Source organism: Oncorhynchus keta, chromosome 8 (assembly GCF_023373465.1).
Source record: "Oncorhynchus keta strain PuntledgeMale-10-30-2019 chromosome 8, Oket_V2, whole genome shotgun sequence".
Classification (NCBI taxonomy): Eukaryota; Metazoa; Chordata; class Actinopteri; order Salmoniformes; family Salmonidae; genus Oncorhynchus; species Oncorhynchus keta.
The window spans coordinates 24,816,756-24,838,298 of record NC_068428.1 but is presented as its reverse complement, the minus strand read 5'-3'; the positions used below and the strand labels follow the sequence as shown (position 1 = coordinate 24,838,298).

The 21,543-nt window shown below is 43.7% G+C and overlaps 1 pseudogene; it reads right to left on the bottom strand.

The window, feature by feature from the left end:
• Positions 1 to 21,543, bottom strand: part of LOC118386619 (syntaxin-binding protein 5-like) — a 146,136-nt pseudogene that overhangs the window by 32,004 nt on the left and 92,589 nt on the right.

Genomic DNA, 21,543 nt, shown 5'->3' with positions numbered 1-21,543 from the left:
TGTAGAGTCCATGCTTCGACGAATTGAGGGGAAGATATATTAGGAAGGTGTATTTGGAAGGTGTACCTAATGTTTTGTACACTCAATGTACTTATATACTGTATAGAGAGAGGGGGAGAAAGAGACAAACACAGAAAGAAAATGACACACACAGAAACACACACACACAGAAACACACACACAAAGAAACACACACAAACATACACACACACACACACACACGCACACACACACACACACAGAAACACGCACACACACAGAAACACACACACACCCCGAGAAACACACACAGACAAAGACACAGATATAGACACACACAGATAGACAGTTGGGCCTAATTAGAGTGCATTCCTCCTATTACAGTGTGAGACAGACTGGGCATCTATGTAACGACAGCAGTGTGTCGTCCTCCCAGACATCCTTAGTCACACTCCCTTACCCTCACTAAAGTTCAGCCACAGTACATAAACACAAACAAACAAACAAACAAATGTACTAACAGAAGAGAAACTGTCGACAAATCAATGCTACTCCACAGGACAGGACATGTACATACTGTAAATGTCAACCGATTAAGACCCCTTCAGTAAGACAGATATTGACAGGTAGAGGTCTGTTAAAAGCCTATAACAGTGTGTGTCAGTGTGTATTAGAGATCTTGCCATTTGTCCTATAATAGTGTGTGTTAGATGCTCTGTGATGGGGGTTGTCCTATCACATCAAATCAAATTTTATTAGTCACATGCACCGAATACAACAGGTCTGTAGACCTTACAGTGAAATGCTTACTTACGAGCCCCAAACCAACAACGCAGTAAAAAAAATATGGATAAGAATAAGAAATAAAAGTAACAAGTAATTAAACAGCAGTAGTAAAATAACAATAGCGAGACTATATACAGGGGGTACCGATACAGAGTCAATGTGTGGGGTACTGGTTAGTTGAGTAGAGTTATTAAAGTGACTACGCATAGATGATAACAACAGAGTAGCAGAGGTGTAAAAGAGAGGGGGGGGGGCAACGAAAATAGTATGGGTAGCCATTTGATTAGGTGATCAGGAGTCTTAAGATTTAGGGGTAGAAGCTGTTTAGAACCCTCTTGGAACCGCTTGCCGTGTGGTAGCAGAGAGAACAGCCTATGACTAAGGTGGCTTTGACAATTTTTAGGGCCTTCCTCTGACACCGCCTGGTATAGAGGTCCTGGATGACAGGGAGCTTGGCCACAGTGATGTACTGGGCCATTCCTGCCACATCCGACGAGCATCATAGCTGGTGTAGTATGATTCCATCTTGGTCCTGTTGACGCTTTGCCTGTTTGATGGTTCATCGAAGGGCATAGTGAAATTTCTTATTCGCTTCCGGGTTATGCTAGTGTGTGTTAGATGATCTGTGATGGGGGTTGTCCTATGATAGTGTGTGTTAGATGATCTGTGATGGGGGTTGTCCTATGATAGTGTGTGTTAGATGATCTGTGATGGAGTACTGAGTACTGAGAGGAAGACCTGGGCATTGTATCCCTAACATCATCCTTCGTCCATTTAGATTCAGTGAAATGAAGATGATCTTAGTGCTACTATGCTTTAGGGAGACCCAGCCTTGTCATGTTCCAACAGTGACAGGACCTGTCCAGACCTCAAATGTGTGTCAAACACTCCTCTCACAGTGCCAGGTGAAGGACACTGTCCACTTTGCCATCTCGCTTTTCTCGACCCATTGATTTTGTTAGTAACTCACTCAGATAATATATTCAAAACTGAAAACATTTCTCTCTGCCCTATGGCAAATTGAGTAGAGTTGCAGAAAATGTGCTTTAATGTGCTTCTCTCCGCTGTCAATAATGTTTTACACGCACGGTGGGGGGGTCCCCCAACAACATTTCACTTAGGGCCCCCAAAAGGCTGGGGCCAGCTCTAACTGAATGTGTGGGTATGGATGTGGGTAAGCAGACCCGCGAGCAACTGCGGCCCCTCACAATGATTTCAGATTTTTTGTTGCCCCCATCCCCATCAATGTTGCCCATCCCCGGGATAGAGGTAGAACTAATATACATGGCCATTCCTGTTGTTAATGGAGATAATACCACATCTGCCAAGTGTCCCATTAGCACAACAAATTGCTGAATGAATGAATGGTATCTGCCTACTAGAAATAGTTCATGCTTTTTATATGTCTCAGTGTATTCTATTCAATAGGTGCAATGTGAATTGCATATATACTGAACAAAAATATAAATCAACATGTAAAGTGTCGGTCCCATGTTTCATGAGCTGAAATAAAATAACTATCCCAGAAATGTTCCATACTCACAAAAAGTGAACAAATTTGTTTATATCCCTGTTAGCGAGCATAAGCTGCCTCCAGTTCCCGCCAATATCCAGCGACTTTGCACAGCCATTAAAGAGAATTGGCACAACATTCCACAAGCCACAATCAACAGCCTGATCAACTCTACTGTATGCGAAGGAGGCAAATGGTGGTAACACCAGATACTGACAGGTGTTCTGATCCACGCCCCTACTTTTTATTTAAAGGTATCTGTGACTAACAGATGCATATCTGTATTCCCAGTCATGTGAAATCCATAGATTATGTCGTAATGAATTTATTTCAATCGACTGATTTCCTTTTATGAACTGCAACTCAGTAAAATCGTTGAAATTGTTGCATGTTGATTTCATTGTTTTGTTCAGCATAGGTTAATATTTGAGCCAATATAAACACTATCTGGAAAGTCATCACATTGACTCGAGTATGAGAAAGTGTTTTGGTTTTCTGTTAAGTGCACATACACACATACATAGGGTACTGAGGTGAGAGTTTGCTTATTTACACAACATGGAATGTTGATCATGGAATCTCTATCGCTGCCATGATTATTCCAATCCCACTGCTATAACAGCCTTTCGTGTGTGTGTGTGTGTGTGTGTGTGTTGTGTGTGTGTGTGTGTGGTGTGCGTGCTGTGCGTGTGTGAGAAGGTGTGTGTGCGAAGTTGTGTGGAGGTGTGTGTTTCTCCCCTCACACCTACTTGTATTTATTCAGCTAGAGAGGGACGGGGGGTGGGAAGGAGGTGGTGAACTGAGAGAGAGGGGGGTGGGGGGTAAGTAATTAGTGACAGGTGATGACAGCAGAACATTAGCTGTATTGCCAGAGCATGGCAGTGATGTGAATACAATGCTGTTTTCCCCAGTGTTCATGAGCTCCAGAGTACTGAAGCAGCAGCGGTGTAGAGAAGTAGGTCTCTGGGGAGGTGTCACACCTACTTGTATTTATTCAGCTAGAGAGGGACGGAGGGTAGGAGGGAGGTGGTGAACTGAGAGTGGGGGGGTTAAGAGGGAGGGAATGACAAAATGAAAGAAGGAGCAGGAAAGATGGAGAGAGAGAGAAAAGAGAGAGATATAAAGATCTGAAACAGGCTACAGTGTAGGCAGGCTATTCATCAGTAGGAGAAGGATGAGGCATTTAGTCAGACAATGCAGGGCTGAGGTGACTGATGCTCTCTTCTTCTCCATCTTCTCTCTGATGCTCACAGTGACTGCACCTGCAGAGATAGCACTGAGCCATGAACAGGAACAATTCTGGGAGAGAGACACAATGGAGGAAGGAATGCTGTCAACTGTTTGTGAGGGTTGGAATACATACTGTAGTTAGGTGTGACAAAAATACAGTGTTTCCTGTAATTAGTGAGGGTGTCTAAGATGTTCTAACACAACTAGAGAAACTTGAGGACAAGGCTACAGCCAGTGTCCTCCACCTCTATTCCCTATGTCCTATACCCTATTCTCAATGTCCTATACCCTATTCCCTATGTCCTATACTATATTCTCTGTCCTATACCCCATTCTCAATGTCCTATAACCTATTCCCTATGTCCTATACTATATTCTCTGTCCTATACCCTATTCTCAATGTCCTATACCCTATTCCCTATGTCCTATACTATATTCTCAATGTCCTATACCCTATTCCCTATGTCCTATACCCTATTCTCAATGTCCTATACCCTATTCCCTATGTCCTATACCCTATTCTCAATGTCCTATACCCTATTCCCTATGTCCTATACCCTATTCTCAATGACCTTCTATCCTATTCCCTATGTCCTATACTATATTCTCTGTCCTATACCCCATTCTCAATGTCCTATAACCTATTCCCTATGCTCAATGTCCTATACCCTATTCCCTATGTCCTATACTCTAATCTCGATGTCCTATAATCTATTCTCTATGTCCTATACTATATTCTCTGTCCTATACCCCATGCTCAATGTCATATACCCTATTCCCTATGCTCAATGTCCTATACCCTATTCCCTATGTCCTATACTCTATCCTCTATGTCCTACACCCTATCCCCTATGTCCTATACCTTGTTCTCTATGTCCTATACTCTATTCCCTATATCATATACCCTATTCCCTATGTCATATACCATATACCCTATTATCTCTTCCCTAAACCCTATTCCCTGTCCCCTATACCCTTTTCTCTATGTCTTGTACCCTATTCCCTATGTCCTATACCCTATGGTGTATACACTTCTCTATGTCCTATACCCTATCCACTGTGCCTTAAACAATATTCCCTATGTCCTATACCCTATTCCATATGCTGTATACCCTATTCCCTATACCCCATTCCCTATGTCCTATGCCCTATTCCCTATGTCCTATGCTCTATTCCCATTCACTCTATACACTACACACTAAGCGCCAGGTGACCGCTGGCCATTCCCCTGACAGTTACAGAGATAGTTTCCTGCAATTACAAACATTTTCCCCAAAATACTGTTTAATCACACAACTTAAAGATTTTGAAGTCCGAGGAACTCCAGACCCTGCCCTTCTGCCAGCCATAACGATGCCAAAACTACCTTTGTCATCACGCCCAGTCTACGCAGCAAAACCACTGATACAGTACCATGATCCTGTATATACATCCTGCCCATCTTTCAGAAACTTGCAGCGCCATCAGAAAAGCCTGCACATCTATCCTGGTATAAGTATATACTTAGCATTTTAATCCATTACTTAATGTGTTGGCCAGAGCCCCATCTAGGAATCCAGAGTTATCATAATTAAATCTCCCCATAGTCTATTCTACAGAATCGAATGCTATTCTACGCCCTTTAAAACTGGTTAGAGGCCAGCTTTTATGTTTAGTTCTTCACCGCTAAAGTTAAGACTGGGACATCTATTGCTGATCCAGAATCAGTGATACAAACCTGAACAAACAGGGCTATATGGGCTATATGCCCTTCAAAACTGGTTCAGCTCTTAATAGCCAGGTTTAGACTGACGATCATAGATCTGACCCTGAATCAGTAATTAGTGACAGGTGATGACAGCAGAACATGAGCTGTAATGCCAGAGCATGGCAGTGATGTGAATACAATGCTGTTTTCCCCAGTGTTCATGAGCTCCAGAGTACTGAAGCAGCAGCGGTGTAGAGAAGTAGGTCTCTGGGGAGGTGTTACAGGGTTGAGAGGAGAGAACATAGCTGCCAAGGAGATTCACTACATAAGCCTTTGGACCAGGGAGGAGGAGAGAGAGAGATATCATCTCACCCAGGGGAGAGAGAGAGAATGCACAATAAAGAGGGAGCATCCTATTCATCAGGGAGAGCCACCACAGGGCCATGTTGTCCTTGTGTTGTCACATTGTAAATGAGGTGAACGGTAGCACGGGTGTTAACATAAACTCATTACTCTAAGCCTGACTCTGTGTGTCTTTTTAAAGCTACGACTCTGTGAGTGTCTTTTTAAAGCTACTCGATCTGTTTGGCACCAGGGTTTCTGACTCCTTCTTAACTGGGTATTATGAGGCTGGGGATAACAAGTCATTATGTGATGTTTGTGTTTTTCTATTAGCAAAAATAGAAAAACGGTCTACTATGATAAGGATGGTGGCGTTAGAGGATTCAGGAAGGTCTGTGATGAAGTCAACAGTGATGAAGTCAACAGCTACGTGGGACCAGGGTCTGAGGGATTGGCAAATGTTGAAGCTTATCGGAAGGGAGATGACGAGGGCTTTTGGTTTGGGCACAGACTGGACAGGAGTGTAAGTAATCCCTTACGTCAGATGCTATTGAGGACAGCCAGAACTTACGGGCTAGAAGTTTGGTGGTTCGTGTAATGCCTGGATGTTCTGACCCCAAGGACGTGTGAAACAATTGCATCAGTTGGGGTCTAATACCTGCTGGTACGTAACTCCTCCCAGCTGCTGTCTCAGGAGGAGCCGGGTCAGAGGTTAGGGCTTCTTGTATGGCAGAGTGAACCACTGTACCAGTCCCTTCCTCTTGCCTTATGGAAGAATGGGTGTAGGGTCTGAGTTACTGGTCAGAAGGTCAAACTGGCAGGAGAGAGCATCAGCTTTTACGTTTTAAAAATGGAAGCATGTGAAGAGCCCAGCGGGCTTGTCTGGAGTTTAACCTCTTGGCCCCTCTGATATATTCAAAATTACAATGATCTGTTAGGACGAGAAAGGGATGTTGTGCGCCCTCCAACCAGTGGCGCCACTAAGAGGGCCAGCTTGATCGCGAGGAGTTCTCTGTTCCACACACCGTACATTCCTCTCAGCGGAGGATCATTTCCTGGAGAAGGCGGCACAGGGATGTGATTTTGGAGGTGTTCCCACCCGCTGAGATGAGGTGAAGAGACGTTTCAAGTTGTTGAAAGCAGTCAGGGCGGTATCAGTCTATTGAAGGGTCCGGGTCTTTTGGCTGGTAAGGACAGTGAGGGGAGCGGCAGTAGAACTGAAGTTCCGAAATGAACCGGCGATAGTAATTGGAGAACCCAATGAAACATTGGAGTTCCTTAACGGGGGTGGGTTTGGGTCATTTACTGACGGTGGTGACTGTTCTCATCCATGCTGACCCCTCCAGATGTCAGTACGAAACGTGGAAGGTGCTCTTTTCAGTCTTCACATAAAGGTTATGGTCAAGGAGCCATTGAAGAACATTTTGTCCTTAAGGAAGTGAGAGTAAATCCGGATGTCATCAATGTAGACAGTGAGAAAGGGGTTGATCATATCCTGGAAAACCTTGTTCACATAGGATCGGAAGACGACGGGGGTGTTAATAGGGCCATAGGGCCTGACCAGGTATTGGTAGTGCTCTCGTGTGGTGATAAAGACCATCTTCCATTCGTCGCATTCACGTATACGGACAAGGTTATGTGTACTTCGCAGGTCAAGTTTTGTATAGATGTTGGCTAGGCCCTATTGTTCAAGGGTCGCTGGGATCAGAGGAATGGGGAAACGGTTCTTGACCGTGACGTCATTCAGGGAACGGTAATCAACACATGGACGGAGACCACTGTACTTCTTTCCAACAAAGAAGCTGGACGCAGCCGGGGAAGAAGGACAAATTAAACCATTTGAGTGTAATAAATGTAGTTCTCCATTGCCTCATTTTCCAGGATAGATAGGGGGAAACACGACCCTTCGGTGGGGACACTCCAGGGAGTAAGTCAATAGCACAGTCTCCTGGGCGATGTTGTGGCAGAGAGGATGCCTTGATTTTGCTGAAGACATTGCTGTACTGGGTGTATTCAGATGGCAGAGGCAGAGTCCAATGGTGGTGGCACTGCAGGGTAGGCTGAGACAACTGGTGAAGCAGGTAGAAGACCAGGACAATAGTTCACCTTGTCGCCACGTGATGGCAGGATTGTGACGACAAAGCCAGGGATGTCCGAGGATGAGTGGCTGTTTGGGGGATGAGAGTTCCATGAGTTGAATGGTTTCTGTGTGGAAGACTCCAATCTGGAGCGTGACGCTCTGTGTCAGGTGCATAATGATGCCTGTGCCCAATGGCTCCCCATCCAGGGTGTTAATCCTTAAGGGAGGGTTGACAGGTATTAGATCAATGTCAAGCTCTTGTACTAGCTGGTGATGGATAAAATGACCTGCTGCTCCCGAATCTATCAAGCCTTCTTGAGCCCTTCTTGGGTCCGCCTTTGATGTTCGATACACGGGAGAGGAGCATGGCCCAACTGCATGGGCTCTGGAAGACTCGTACAGGATGACGGAATCATGGAAAGAGAAGGTTTCGTGTTCCTGGGTGGCAGAGTTCTTCGGCGGTCGGCGATGAGGTGGTCGATGGAGATGGACATACGACTGTGTTGATTTAAATCCTGAAGGTCACCTCTACAAGCCAGCTCTGCCTGAAGTTCCCTGTTGAGCCCTCTTCGGTAGATGGTAAGTAAAGCAGCCTAATTCCATCCACTCCCTGCAGCCATGGTGTGGAACTCGAGTGCATAGTCGGCAGCTGAATTGAGTCCTTGTTGAAGTTCTATGAGGAGGTCTCCTATAGGATGACCGGAAGGAGAGTGATCGAATACCTCTTTGAAAAGGGTGTGGAAATGGGTCTCGGATCCGAGTTCTGTGCTGTTGGCAGTCCATATGGCGGTGGCCCAATCCAGGGCTTTGTCTGTGGCAAAGTTTGTGGGGTTGTGCTCAATGTAGTCGCTGCATTGCATCAGCAATCCCTGAAATTTCCCAGGTGAAACGTCATATTTTCCAGGCATGGATATGAATGAAGGGCTATGGGTTACGATACCTGGCATCGGAGGAGTAGGGATAGGCTGGGAGGAGGAGATGGCAGATTTCCTCCATATGCTCCTCTTGCTGGGTTAGGCTCCACTGTAGTGCCACTGAATCCAGTCCGTTATTAAGTGAGGTATTCTGTACTGAATACTCAGGGAGAAAAAGGTGTAGATTCAAGCACAGAGAGGGGCAGGTGTTTATTTTGCCGTCGCAGAAGGCAGGAATTGTGGTCACAGGCAGGCAATGGTCATACAAAGGTAGGCAAACAGGCAGGTGAATCAAAACTAGGACTGAAGGCTATAACTGGTTCTCACAAACGAGCTAGGAAAAGGCTTTGTAAAGTCAAAACGAACAATACGTCACAAAGGCACAAACAGAATGAACTGGACTAAATAAGGAGCTGATGAGACCAGGTGAGTAACTAACACAGGTGAAATCAATGAACAAAAATTAAAGAAAGGGCTAAGTTCAAGAACACAAAGAAACAGGGCTACGTTCAAGAACACAACGAAACAGAACAAAAGGTTGACTAAGAAAATAAATACAGAACCTTACAGTAACTCAGTATGGGTACACACAGAACGAACACCAAACAGTCCTGGTCTACATGTCTAGTCCTTCACAGACTCTAAACCCCTTTTAATGTCATCTCTCAAAGGCAAACAATGCATATGGAAAACACAGTGCACACACACACATACACACACACAGTACACACACAGTACACACACAGTATACACACAGTATACACACAGTACACACAAAGTACACACACAGTACACACACAGTATACACACAGTATACACACAGTACACACACAGTATACACACAGTACACACACAGTACACAAACAGTACACACACACAGTACACACATACAGTACACACACACTATTCCATTTATATCAAGCTATTCATGAATATTTGATTTCTCTTTTTGTATTTTCATGCATTACCCAGATCACAGGAAGAGAGGTACTGAAAGGCATTGTGGGAGATGGTGCCTACCTCGTCGTAAGTGTAGCGGTAGTCTGCTTTCTTAGATTTCAGATCCCACAAGACCACAATTCCAGCCTCATATCCAATGATGAGCTGGAAGGGAAAATTGACAGACAGCCAGTGAGATTTGGACATGTGAGGACAGAAATATTAGAGAAGGAATAATCCGCTCAACATTCCCACGGCACCCTGCGGTTGGATGGTGGGATGAAATAGAAGACAAACAGGAATCACAGTTTATTTGATCATCTCTTGACCTTGGTTCTAAACTGTTAATAACAACAAGTAAATTTTGTTACATTTTTCCATGGCTATTGTTAACCAAACCATGCCCCCTAAAGTTGATATTTTCAATATACCCCAAACAATGGACTATTTATTTTAAGGCCCAGTGCAGTCAAAAACATTAATTTCCTATGTTTTATATATATTTCCACACTATGAGTTTGGAATAATATTGTGAAATTGTTAGCATGATGATAATTCCCTTTGTGTTGTTAAAAATTCCATAAAATTCAGCCTATTTTGATGGGATGGAGTTTTACTCTGCCTGGTGACATCACCAAGCGGTAAATTAGTTAATATACCAATAAGAAAGAGAGTTACAAACCTCTCTTTCAATAACAGCTAATTTTCAGGTTTACCCTCCCACTCAGACCACTCCCAGACAGTCCTAGCAAAATTATTGCTTGAGAAATGGCTCTTTGCTTAAGAAGTTATTTTTGACCATTTTAATTGAAAAACAATCACAGTAAGGTACTTCATTGTTACCCAGAAATGATTTGATATTGAGATTTATTTTAAACGGCAGCATTGAACCTTTAAACCTCTCTGTGCGAGAATGCCTTCATTGAAATTCAAATGATAAGGAATTATTTTCCGTCTATATTTTTTTGTTGTTCTTTGGAACTCAGCTCCTCTCGCACCCCGAGTCCTGAAACATAAATAAATGATAGATAAACGTCTGAACAGCCGTGGCTGTGACACGTCATTCATATTTCAAAAGCGATTATCTGTGTATTCAAATAAAAGAGAAATAATGATTCAGCCAGCTTGAATGTTTCATAAAGGCTAAACCTACATCCAGAGAGAGGGGCAGAGAGGGAGGGAGGCAGGGACAGATGGCAGGATGAAGGTCAAGTGTCAGACCTGAACAATCAAGCGATGTGTGAGGTCTTTAGAGAAGGATTAGTGGCATGCCACACTCTTCAACAACAAGAAGGAAACATACACACATGTAATGTACACCACTTTTGGGCAGAGAGCCACTCCATACCTTTCCCTCATCCATGGGGTTGTCACTTATGTGGACCACAGGACCTGGGTGGGCCTTGGAGGATCTGAGAGAGAGAGAGAGAGAGAGAGAGAGAGAGAGAGAGAGAGAGAGAGAGAGAGAGAGAGAGAGAGAGAGAGAGAGAGAGAGAGAGAGAGAGAGAGAGAAAGAGAGAGAGAGAGAGAGAGAGAGAGAGAGAGAGAGAGAGAGAGAGAGAGAGAGAGAGAGAGAGAGAGAGAGAGAGAGAGAGAGAGAGAGAGAGAGAGAGAAAATAAAGGTGAGCCTCATCAAAGGGACAATCCCCTCAGCCTAATCAAGTTGACACTCCCCTCAACCTCATCAAATGCACACGGGAAGGACCGGGCTAACTGCTGAAGCCCTGAGAGTCCTCTTTCAAAGACAGGAGCTTACTGAAGGGAGAGATGGATGGCTGTCAGTCCCCTGTGAGAATGTGTACTGTAGTGTGTGTGTATGTGTGTGTGCATGCGTGCGTGTGTGTGTGTGTATCTCCATCTCAGTCCTCCTCTCTTCCTCCGTGTCTCTCTCCTCTCCCTATGCCAAAGACTGCCGTCATGGCTAACATAGAGGATGAGGATGGGGATGGGGATGACTCGGGTCATGAAGGAAAGGCGATAAGTAGAGGAGAGGAGAGGAGAGGAGAGGAGAGGAGAGGAGAGGAGAGGAGAGGAGAGGAGAGGAGAGGAGAGGAGAGGAGAGGAGAGGAGAGGAGAGGAGGCTATGGAGAATTGGGATGTTGCCCATGGTTGCCGGGGTCTATATTTATCAGTGTTAACCAGATAGTGTTATTAACTCAGTGTTACTGCAGCTGGAGTTGTTTATTTATCTAATCCCCCTCGCCACTGTCACACTGTTACTTACAAACCAACCCATTCTCTGTTGCACACACACACACGCACATGTGCACGCATGCACACACACACACACAGGATTTGGAGAATGGATCACCATGGAAACAGAGCCAGGATGTGCAGAGTGCAGACAGCCTCCTGAAAATATGCAGCAACCAGATAGAGGCAAGCACACACACAGACACACCTATGCAAGTGTGTGTGAATGAAAGTAATCTATCTAAGGTGCAGAGGCCTGAATTCCACACACAGACTTCTCTCATAATGGATAACACCTGCCCATATATGTGAATGTCATATTGAATGCATCACACATGCAATACAACACCTACCATCTATCTATATGCCATCAAACTCAATGTCCCATAGCGGATATCACACAAACACCATCAAACACCATCAACCATGTCCTGTGGTGTGTATCACAAATGTATAGTATCGACATACACACGCAAACACACACACCCTGTATAAGCCATGAGAAAGACACACACGCAAACACACACACTCTGTATAAGCCATGAGAAAGACACACACACACACACACACACACACACACACACACACACACACACACACACACACACACACACACACACACACACACACACACACACACACATACATACATACATACATACATACATACATACATACATACATACATACATACATACATACATACATACATACATACATACATACATACATACATACATACATACATACATACATACATACGTTTGTGGATGACAGATAGACATGCCTGTTATACTGTTGCTCTCGTTTAATGGAAACGGGCAAGGCCTTTGTGTCTATGTAAGTTTGTGTGTATGTGCATTTGTCTGTGTGTGTGTGTGTGTGTGTGTGTGTGTGTGTGTGTGTGTGTGTGTGTGTGTGTGTGTGTGTGTGTGTGTGTGTGTGTGTGTGTGTGTGTGTGTGTGTGTGTGTGTGTGTGTGTGTGTCTATTAATCCCCCATTCAGTGAGAATGACTTCTCTCCCCCATTCAGTGAGAATGACTTCCTCTCCAGACACACACACACACACACACACACACACACACACACACACACACACACACACACACACACACACACACACACACACACACACACACACACACACACACACACACACACACACACACAAGAACAGCTGGTGCATCTGCAGGGAACACAAGCATCCAATACTGAAACAGCGGAAACACAGTCACACAGAAAATGTCCCCTATGGCAACATGGCATGAACAACCCTTAGTATGGTGCCTTAGCCAGGAACATGCCAACAGTTACCTGTTTATGTGTATGGGGGGAGGTGGGATAATGTAAGCGCAGGTATCAAAATGAGAGGAGTAAGAGAAAGATGGTGACATTGAGGGGGAAGGGACAGAAAGAAATAGGGATGGAAGAGGAAAGCAGAATCTTGGGGGGTAACTTTCATCAGGCAGGGTGACTTTCATTACACAGGATGACTTTCATCAGACAGGGTGACTTTCATCACACAGGGTGACTTTCATGAGGCAGGGTGACTTTCATCACACAGGGTGACTTTCATTAGGCAGGGTGACTTTCATCAGACAGGGTGACTTTCATCACACAGGGTGACATTCATTAGACAGGGTGACTATCATCAGAGAGGGTGACATTCATCATAGTGTGACTCATCAGAGAGGGTGACATTCATCCTTGTGTGACTCATCAGAGAGGGTGACATTCACCAGACAGGGTGACATTCTTCAGAGAGGGTGACTTTCAAATCTAAGTTTATTTGTCATGTGGGCCGAATACAACAGGTGTAGTAGACCTTACAGTGAAATGCTCTAACCAATAGTGAAGGCTCTAACCAATAGTGAAAAAAAGGTATTAGGTGAACAATAGGTAAGTAAAGATTTAAAAAAACAACAGTAAAAAGACAGTGAAAAACAGTGGCAAGGCTATACACAGTAGCAAGACTATAAAAGTAGCGAGGCTACATACAGACACCGGTTAGTCAGGCTGATTGAGGTAGTATGTACATGTAGATATGGTTAAAGTGACTATGCATATATGTTAAACAGAGAGTAGCAGTATTGTAAATAGGGGTTGGCGGGTGGTGGGTTGCGGGACACAACGCAGATAGCCCGGTTAGCCAACGTGCGGGAGCACTGGTTGGTCGGGCCAATTGAGGTATGTACATATGTACATGAATGTATAGTTAAATGTATAGTTAAAGTGACTGTCCATATATGATAAACAGAGAGTAGCAGCAGTGTAAAAGAGGCGTTGGGGGGAGCACACAATGCAAATAGTCCGGTAGCCATTTGATTACCTGTTCAGGAGTCTTATGGTTTGGGAGTAAAAATTGTTGAGAAGCCTTTTTGTCCTAGACTTGGCACTTCGGTACAGCTTGCCATGCGGTAGTAGAGGTGAACAATCTATGACTGGGGTGGTTGGGGTCTTTGACAATTTTTAGGGCCTTCCTCTGACACCGCCTAGTTAGAGGTCCTGGATGGCAGGCAGCTTAGCACCAGTGATGTACTGGGCCATACGCACTATAGGCTCGTCGTCGTCGGTGATCAGGCATACCACTGGTGTGGTGTCTGAAAACGTAATGATGGTTGGAGTTGTGCCTGGCCATGCAGTCGTGGGTGAACAGGGAGTACAGGAGGGGACTGAGCACCCACCCCTGGGGGGCTCCCGTTACGGGGTCTGAGACGCCGAAGCTTCCCACCATTAGCTCTGACAAATTGAAAACCCTAGTCATTGGCGACTCCATTACCTGCAGTATTAGACTTAAAACGAATCATCCAGAGATCATACACTGTTTACAAGGGGGCAGGGCTACCGACGTTAAGGCTAATCTGATGATGGTGCTGGCTAAAGCTAAAACTGGCGAGTGTAGAGAGTATAGAGATATTGTTATCCACGTTGGCAACAACGATGTTAGGATGAAACTGTCAGAGTTCACCAAGCGCAACATTGCTTCAGCGTGTAAATCAGCTAGAAAGATGTGTTGGCATCGAGTAATTGTCTCTGTGTTAAATGAGGCCTCACCTCCTCGTTACACTAGTGACCATATCTCCCGTGCATCCCGCAAAGGTGGAGGTGTTGCTAACATTTACGATAACAAATTTCAATTTCGTCTTTTGAGCTTCTAGTCATGAAATCTGTGCAGCCTACTCAATCACTTTTCATAGCTACTGTTTACAGGCCTCCAGGGCCAGATACAGCATTCCTCACCGAGTTCCCTGAATTCCTATCAGACCTTGTAGTCATAGCAGATAATATTCTAATTTTGATGTGACTTTAATATTCACATGGAAAAGTCCACAGACCCACTCCAAAAGGCTTTCGGAGACATCATCGACTCAGTGGGCTTTGTCCAACATGTCTCTGGACCTACTCACTGCCACAGTCATACTCTGGACCTAGTTTTGTCCCATGGAATAAATGTTGTGGATCTTAATGTTTTTCCTCATAATCCTGGACTATCGGACCACCATTTTATTACGTTTGCAATCACAACAAATAATCTGCTCAGACCCCAACCAAGGAGCATCAAAAGTTGTGCTATAAATTCTCAGACAACCCAACGATTCCTTGATGCATTTCCAGACTCCCTATGCCTATCCAAGGATTGTCAGAGGACAAAAATCAGTTAACCACCTAACTGAGGAACTCAATTTGACCTTGCGCAATACCCTAGATGCAGTTTCACCCCTAAAAACTAAAAACATTTGACATAAGAAACTAGCTCCCTGGTATACAGAAATTACCCGAGCTCTGAAGCAAGCTTGTAGAAAATTGGAACGGAAATGGCGCCACACCAAACTGAAAGTCTTCCGACTAGCTTGGAAAGACAGTACCGTGCAGTATCGAAGAGCCCTCCCTGCTGCTCGATCATCCTATTTTTCCAATTTGATTGAGGAAAATAAGAACAATCCACAATGTATTTTTGATACTGTCGCAAAGCTAACTAAAAAGCAGCATTCCCCAAGAGAGGATGGCTTTCACTTCAGCAGTAATAAATTCATAAACTTCTTTGAGGAAAAGATCATGATCATTAGAAAGCAAATTACGGACTCCTCTTTAAATCTGTGTATTCCTCCAAAGCTCAGTTGTCCTGAGTCTGCACAACTCTGCCTAGGGCCTAGGATCAAGGGAGACACTCAAGTGTTTTAGTACTATATCTCTTGACACAATGCTGAAAATAATCATGGCCTCTAAACCATCAAGCTGCATACCCTATTCCAACTAAACTACTGAAAGAGCTGCTTCCTGTGCTTGGCCCTCCTATGTTGAACATAATAAACGTGCCACTAAAAGTGGCAGTAATAAATCCTCGCTTGAAAAAGCCAAACCTTGACCCATAAAATATTTTAAAAAACTATCGGCCTATATCGGATCTTCCATTCCTCTCAAAAAAAATTGAAAAAGCTGTTGCGCAGCAACTCACTGCCTGCCTGAAGACAAACAATGTATACGAAATACTTCAGTCTGGTTTTAGACCCCATTAAAGCACTGAGACTGCATCTGTGAAGGTGGTAAATGGCCTTTTAATGGCGTAAGACCGAGGCTCTGCATCCTAGACCTTATACCGTCGATCACCACATTCTTCTGGAGAGATTGGAAACCCAAATTGGTCTACACGGACAAGTTCTGGCCTGGTTTAGATCTTATCTGTCGGAAAGATATCAGTTTGTCTCTGTGAATGGTTTGTCCTCTGACAAATCAACTGTAAATGTCAGTGTTCCTCAAGGTTCTGTTTTAGGACCACTATTGTTTTCACAATATATTTTACCTCTTGGGGATGTCATTCGAAAACATAATGTTAACTTTCACTGCTATGCGGATGACACACAGCTGTACATTTCAATGAAACATGGTAGAGCCCAAAAATTGCCCTCGCTAGAACCCTGTGTTTCAGATATAAGGAAGTGGAGGCCAAAACAGAGATGCAGACAAAACAGAGATGCTTGTTCTAGGTCCCAAGAAACAAACAAATCTTCTGTTGAATCTGACAATTACTTCTTGGCGCACCCATCCCGTTAGCGGGATCATTTTCGTCAACATCTGCTGAATTGCAGAGCGCCAAAATCAAATTAAATTACTAAAAATATTACATTTTCATGAAATCACAAGTGCAATATAGCAAATCAGAGCTTAGCTTGTTGTTAATCCACCTGGCATGTCAGATAAAAAAAAAAGCTTTACAGCAAAACTATCCAAGCGTTTATGTTAGGACATCTCTCTCAGCAGACAAAACATTACAAACAGCTAGCAGCAAAGTAGATTGGTCACAAAAGTCAGAAAAGCAATAAAATGAATCGCTTACCTTGGATGATCTTCGGGTGTTTGCACTCCCAGTTACACAATAAATGTTCCTTTTGTTCCATAAAGATTATTTTTAAATCCAAAACACCTCCATTTGATTGGCGCGTTATGTTCAGTAATCCACAGGCTCGAGCGAACACGACGGGGCAGACAAAAATTCCAAATAGTATCCGTAAAGTTCGTAGAAACATTTTTTATAATCAATCCTCAGGTTGTTTTTACAATAAATAATCAATCATATTTCAACCGGACCGTAGCTTTTTCAATAGGAGAGAGAGAGAAAATGTTTACTCCAAGCTGTTGCATATGCAAAACCCATCCATTGACGCGATGTGATCGTTCTCGCTCATTTTTCAGAATAAAAGCCTGAAACCATGTCTAATGACTGTTCACACCCTCTGTAAGCCATAGAGAAAGGAATCTGGTTGATATCCCTTTAAATGGAGGGAAGGCATGCAATGGAACAGGGAGATTTGTTTATCTTAGGCACTTCCTTGTTGGACTTTCCTCAGGTTTTTGCCTGCAATATCAGTTCTGTTACAACTCAAATATTTTTTCTATCCTAATCTGACAATTCTATGCATATTCTAGATTCTGGGCCTGAGAAATAGGCAGTTTCATTTGGGTAAGTTTTTCATCCAAACATCAAAATACTGCCCCCTACACTCAACAGGTTAATCTTGATGGTTGTACAGTCGTCTCAAATAAAACTGAGAAGGACCTCGGCATTACTCTGGACCCTGATCTCTCTTTTGGCGAACATATCAGAGAGTGTGACCTACCAAAGAAGGCCACATTCATCAAACAGGGAGACTCATCAGACAGTGTGACATTTATCAGAGATGGTGACATTCATCAGAGAGGGTGACTCATCAGAGAGGGTGACTTTCATCAGACAGGGTGACATTCATCAGAGAGGGTGACTCGTCAGACAGGGTGACTTTAAACAGACAGGGTGACATTCATCAGACAGAGTGACATTCATCAGAGAGAATGACTCATCAGACAGGCTGACATTCATCAGAGAGATTGACTCATCAGGTAGGGTGACATTGATCAGAGAGGGTGACTCATCACAGAAGGTGGCTTTCATCAGACAGGTTGACTCATCAGAGAGGGTGAAATTCATCAGGGAGGGTGACGTTCATCAGAGAGTGTGACTCATCAGACAGGGTGAATTTCATCAGAGAGGGTGACATTCCTCGGAGAGGGTGACATTCATCTCAAGGCTTTCATTCTTTCTTTCAGACTGTAATTTTCAGCCAATCAATCTGCAGCCAAACCCTGTGGTGGAGTGGAGTGTGAGGACTGGTGGGTCAGCTCTGCTACTGCTCTGGGTCTCCTGGAGGACTGGGTGATAGATTACTCCCCACGGGCAAAGTTACAGTGCTGAGTCTATCCATGAGCATCACACCCGACAGGCCTGGAGGTTTGGATGGTACAGTAGGGCCTGATCTCTAGGCCCAGTTAGGACACAGTGAAGGCTGAGACTAGGTGGGAGGGAACATACAAACACACACACAGACACCCACACATACAGACAGGCAGGGGCAGCAAGAGGCAACATACAAGAATAAAGAGGGGGAAGGGCCAGGAGGGAGAGAGAGGATACCCTCTGGTGTTCACATGAACTGTGTGTCATAGAGGGTGTGTGGTCAGCAGTTCCTGGTAAAGTGGCTCAGTACACAGAAGTGAGTCAAACACACAGTGTAACTTTATGTGATGACTACAGGGAGGGTGATGACTGGTCTCTTGAAGCTCGGGGGCACTATTTTTATTTTTTGGAATAATGGTCCCAAAGTAAACGCCCTATTTCTCAGGACCAGATGCTAGAATATGCATATAATTGACAGCTTAGGATAGAAAACACTCTAAAGTTTCCAAAACTGTCAACATATTGTCTGTGAGTATAACAGAACTGATATTGCAGGCGAAAGCCTAACAAAAATTCAATCAGGAAGTGACTCTTATTTTGAAAGCTCTGTGTTCCTATGCATCCCTATTGACCATTGAAAGGGATATCAACCAGATTCCTTTCCCTGAGGTGTCTACAGCCTTTAGACATAGTTTCAGGCCATTATTCTGAAGAATGAGCGTGAATTTGTAAGTCGCTCTGGATAAGAGCGTCTGCTAAATGACTTAAATGTAAATGTAAATGTAAATGACCACATTACGTAAGTGGTCAGGTGGGGGCTCTCAGAGTGATTTTTGCGCAAAAGAGAGAGTCGGCCATTGTTCCTCTCGATCCTAGTGAAAAGCCAACTGTCCCGGTTGATATATTATCGAATAGATATTTGAAAAACACCTTGAGGATTGATTATAAAAAATGTTTGCCATGTTTCTGTTGACATTATGGATATAATTTGGAATTTTTGTCTGCGTTGTCGTGACCACTATTTCCGGTGGATTCCTGGGCATAACGCACTAAACTAATGGAGGTATTTGGATATAAAAAATATCTTTATGGAACAAAAGGAACATTTGCTGTCAAACTGGGAGTCTCGTGAGTGAAAACATCCGAAGATCATCAAAGGTAAACGGTTCATTTGATTGCTTTTCTGATTTTCGTGACCAAGCTTCCTGATGCTAAGTGTACATAATGCTAGGCTATCGATAACCTTACACAAACGCTTGTATTGCTTTTGCTGTAATTTCATAATTTCAAATTCTGAGATGACAGGGTGATTAACAAAAGGCTAAGCTGTGTTTTGCTATATTTCACATGTGATTTTATGAATATGAATATTTTCTCGTAATATTTGTTGACTGTTGCGCTATGCTATTCAGCGTTGCTGATGACAAATATACCGGATCCGGGACGGGTAGTTCTACGACTACAGGGAGGGTGATAACTGGTTTAACCTCTTGAAGCTAGGGGGAAACATATACAGTGGACTAACAAGGTAATAATAATACATTCATGAGAATGACTAAACAATCAGACATAAAAAATTATACCTCTGTAAATCAACATTTTCCTTGGTGCCCCAACCTCCTAGTTAATTAAGTTTACATGATTAGTTTAATCACGTAATAATAATTACACATAGAGAATTGATTTGATAAAATAACAGTCTTCACATTTAGTGATAGTAAAGACATGACAATACCTTACTGTTACCTACAAGTACTTGGGTCTTTTCTCCACATATTACTAAACTAAAATAGAACCGAACTGAACGACAGTGTTCTGCTATAGTACTGAGTGTTGCAGTACAGCCTGGTAATCTTCTTGACAGTGTTCTGTTCCACTCTGTAATGTTCTGTGCTCTGCTTGGGTGTATTTCTTTCTATGCAGTGTAATACTGAGGTGGTGTAAAATAGAGAGCACATTGTCTCTGAGCCGCCCACTCCACAGTCCCTCTCTGATGACAGCTCCAAAGAGGACAATAGGAGAAGATAAAGGCAGGAGAGGTATCTACCTTGCATACCCGCAGCCCACAATAAGATGAGACAGAAAAAGAGAGGTAGAGAGAGAGAGAAGGGAGAGATAGAAGGAGAGAGAAAGTGCCATCTGAAGCTCCTGTATAATCATAAAGCCTTTGTGTGCAGAAATACTGTTGTCATCAGAACTGGATATGGGCCACACACACACACACACACACACACACACACGCACACGCACGCACACACACACACACACACACACACACACACACACACACACACACACACACACACACACCTTTAGTCTGGAAATACCATGGCAGCTTCAGGACTGGCAGGCACAACTCCTTAGAGACCCATACTGTCACCCATTCACACTACTTCCTTCCTTGTAACCCACCTCTACCTCTCTCCTACTTGTCTACCCCCCACCGACCTCCTTCTATTTCTCTACTTCCTCTCTCCTTCCTCTCGTCTACCCTTCACCTCTCCTAAACCCCCACCCTCCTCTATCAACCCCAGTCTCTTTCCTATCCTCTCTTCCTCTTCTCTCTTTTTCTTGCCTGTCTCATCTCCTCTACCCTCCCCCTTCCCCTCTCCTCTACTTTCCTTCTTCCTTTCCCCTCAGCACTGTTGACACAGGACATCTGTACATGGCCAACACTGATCTTAAGAGACACCTGTTCCATCCCTCACTATGAGACGACAGGAAGAGACAGGATGAGGAAAATGCTAAAAAGGTCACGAGTGAATTATGCAAGAGCTCTAGAGCAGAAACAACATGAGGTATGTCAACAGCAACACAAACACCCTGTGAAATAGCAGTGTCTTAATACTAGTGTTGAAGAGGTCTAGTAACTAAGATTCAGAACTAGTGATTCACATCCTTTCTCCTTCACAACTGCGGTTAGTAAAGCCACCAGTTGTGGATTAAGCCTAGAGAGACTACAGATGTAGGATCTGAATTTTACCTATATTGTCACAGCAAAATAATCCTGCAGCAACAGGATTTGAATATTGATTCCATAATTTTGCTTGAGTAGGCTACAATAAAAGTGCAATACTGTTTATATAACCGTGTGTCAGTATGGATTTTCAGTGAATTTATGCAAATCATGAAGTTCATCTGCATTTCCCGCACTGAAAATTCTCAGCAACA